Source organism: Microtus ochrogaster, chromosome X (genome assembly GCF_000317375.1).
Source record: "Microtus ochrogaster isolate Prairie Vole_2 chromosome X, MicOch1.0, whole genome shotgun sequence".
NCBI classification, from domain to species: Eukaryota; Metazoa; Chordata; class Mammalia; order Rodentia; family Cricetidae; genus Microtus; species Microtus ochrogaster.
In genome coordinates this window covers 54,778,468-54,781,943 of record NC_022026.1, presented here as the reverse complement: position 1 = coordinate 54,781,943, position 3,476 = coordinate 54,778,468, and the positions used below count along the sequence as shown (strand labels likewise).

The following is a 3,476-nucleotide window of genomic DNA, read 5'->3' as shown; positions in this document are numbered from 1 at the left end:
ACACACTAAATAGAGTACTAGACCCAAGACATCAAGATAAGGAGGAATAAGCAGAGCCAAAAGACTCTAAAGAGAAAAAAATGAAGCTATAATTTAATGAAATAAAAAGCACAATTAAGAACAAAAAGCAGCAAAAATCATCAAAATGACTACAATCTACACACGCTTTTCAATCCTATTTCTACATATTAATGGTCTCAACTCTCCTATTAAAAACACACACACAGGTTAGGTGAATGAATTAAGAAGCAAAATCCATGTATTTGTTGTCTGAAGAAACTCATCTTTTTTTCTCAGGTTTTTCTTTCCTTTTTTTTAAGAGTGCAATGGTTTTTATTTGCCTGAAAAGGTCCAATTTTAGTTTTTCTTTAAAGCATAAAAAGACCATCTAATCTTCAGACTCTGAGCCATCTTCATCCTGACCAATCTGGAAATAGCGAAGTTCGTAGGTCTCCTTGTCAGATGCAACAACAAGAAACCAGTCGCGGAGATTATTCTTCTTAAGGTATTTCTTGGTAAGATATTTCAAATACCTTTTAGAGAACTGTTTCTCAGAAACAGCTGTGATTTTATTCTTCAAGCATTCAATGTGAACAACATTTCCAAGATTTCCAGTTTTTCCATTGACTTTAACCTTCTCCCGGAGAAACTGTTCAAAGTTTCCAGAATCAAATTCCATCTTCCACCGGATGAGTGAGGTCCAAATGGAACCTCCAGGTCGGCTTCTTGTCTTTCTGTGGTGCCATATTGTCCTGCTGCAGTGGGAAGGTTTCTCAGGTTTTTCAAGACAGAGTTTCCTTGTTTAAAAGCCCTAGCTGTCCTGGAACTCACTACAGACCAGGCTGGCCCTTTAAAATTTTTTAAAGTATTTTTATTCTAGAACAACCTTTTTATACTTTCTCAATGCCTTTTCAAGTTTCGTTTATTTTTGAAAACACCATGCATATACACAATGAAATATCATATCTACCCTCAGCTTCCCACTTCCAATCCTCCCATGCATATCTTCCCTAACACGCTCCACTCCAAACTCTACAGCTTTCACTTATTTTATAATCCACTAAGTCCAGTTAGTGTTACCCATATATTCATGCGGGGAGGGGCATCTACTGGAGCATGGGAAACTTACCAGTGTCCATATCCTTAATTAAGAATGATTATCTTATTCTGGAGAAATTGCTCAGTGGTTAAGAGGAGTATTGGCTGCTCTTCCAGAGGACCTAGGTTCAATTCCCAGCACCCACATGGCAGCTCACAACTGTCTGTAATGTTGGTTCCAGGGAATATGACATCTTTACACAGATATTCTTGCAGATAAAACACCGAAGTACATAAAATAAAAAAAGAAAGAAATGATGGCTGTGTCTGTCAAACTGCCCTCTATATGTGTGTTTACACCCATAGATCATGGCTGTTACCTGCCTCAACTCTTAACCATTGGTGAAGCTCCTGAGAACAAGTGACTATTATTGAGGCATGGTGGCCTATTTCTTAGTCTTGAGTGGACTTCTGCAGTCACTGCAGGGATCATTGTGGAAGAGGGGTCTGAAAGAATATAAAAGCTGAAGGAAGGGATGGAGTGTTGTGTAACAGTCCCCCAGAGATTGGAACATGCCATCCTGCAGGACACTCCTTAAGAAGAAAGGTAAACAACTCAAAAGAGTTTCAGGAAGTTCCAGAAACTGAACAGATTCACTAGGCTCCTCCCTACCAGAGTAAGCCATAAAACCTGATATTCCCTTCAGACTAAGAAGCTGAGCTTCAAAGAAGACTCTGACACCAGACCAGCCACCTAGAAGGAGAAAGCATCTGAGCTGCCTGGAAGAGGTTCAGATCAACTGGGACACCTGGAAAGGACACTCCCCAACCTGTTGAGCTGCCTGCAGGTTCAGTTCCCAGCTTTGGGAGATGCCGCTTGAGCTGGTATGAGCTTTGATGATGCAGTTTGTAGGCTGCTTATCAATGACTTAACAGCCAGCTTCCATCTATAAGTGAATATATACCGTATTTGTCTTTCTGGGTCTGAAAACCCACTATGTAAACATGATTGCTGCTTCGCTATATGGTGAACACAGTGCCGGCAAATTTGTCACCTGTAATTTGAAAGGACTTAATAACAGCCACTGCAGAGTAAAAACTCTCCCCGGTAATGACTAAAATAAATTGACAGTCATGACACCCAATCAGCTTATTATCCTAATTTCAGAAGCAGTTCGTATGTTACTACTGATGTCAGAGTTATTAAAATAAAGTTAAAGAGCTCTTCTCTGGGGTGGGCAAATAACAGTTTTCTGGAAGATTTAACTCATTTGGAAGTACTCTGGAGATACAGTTCTGCCCTTTGTACTCACGAAGGTGAGCTGGATGAGAAGCAAGCACAACCAGGCCTCTGCTGAGACTTGCTATTACCTTAGCAGCTGCTGTTAATATACACAAGAAGGCAGCACTGATCAAAAGCAATTTCCACCTTTGAACTGATGTACGGGCAAGATCGTCTATATTCCTTAGTTGGAGTGATTGATATAAATGTTAAAATGTAGTTGATTCAAATGGCATTTCCCTAATTGATTTGATCAGAAATTATGTTATCATATACAATTTAAAAAAATCTCTTCATCTGGAGAGGTCTTCTCCCCTGACACAACCTTTTAAAGGTAATAAAAGTCAGAATAATAGAAAGGTAGGGACCACTCTTACATCACAACATCCAGTAAAAATGACCCTAGTAACCAACTCTGATTTTGCCACAGCAGCAAGTGAAAACTCAGAAGATGTGCATACTCCCTCCCAACACTCTATATCCATCCTGACACTTTTGCCTCTCAACCTTGTCCACACTGTGTCTTCAAAGAATCAATCAATTGTAGTTTAGGATTTTGAGCCATGTACTGGTTGTTGTTGTTTTTGTTGTTTGGTCATTTGTTTTTGTTTTTATTGTTTGGAATCATTGTTTTTGGTTTGTTGGTTGATTGGTCTGAAATATAAGGAAACCATTTATTTTGGCTCACTATTTGGCTCAGAGTGTGCAGGACAACAAGCTGGTGATACAGCTTCCCATTGTGTGCCTTCCTTCAGGAAGATGAAAAGAATGAAGTAGTGGCTTACTCCCTCTTGACTTTTTATTCAGTCCAGGAAACTATTCCATGAGATGATGCTACTTGCATTGAGGATGATTCTTCTACACTCAGTTAAACTTCTTTGGAAATCCTGGCACAGGCACACTCATAGGTTGCTTTTTCAGCCTGAGTGATTCTAAGTCTGGTCAAGGTGACAATGAACACTAGCCATCACTGGGTGGTGGTAGTGCATGGCTTTAATTGGCAGAGGCAGGCAGATCTCTGCGAGTTTGAGGCCAGCCTGGTCTAGAAGAACTAGTTCCAGGACAGGCTCCAAAGCTACATAGAGACAACCTGTCTCAGAGAGAGAGAGAGAGAGAGAGAGAGAGAGAGAGAGAGAGAGAGAGAGAGAGAGAGAGA

The 3,476-nt window shown here is 40.3% G+C and overlaps 1 pseudogene; it reads right to left on the bottom strand.

Moving 5' to 3' along the window:
• Positions 1–388: 388 nt before the first annotated feature.
• LOC101985161 lies at positions 389–746 on the bottom strand (annotated as a pseudogene).
• Positions 747–3,476: the final 2,730 nt, after the last annotated feature.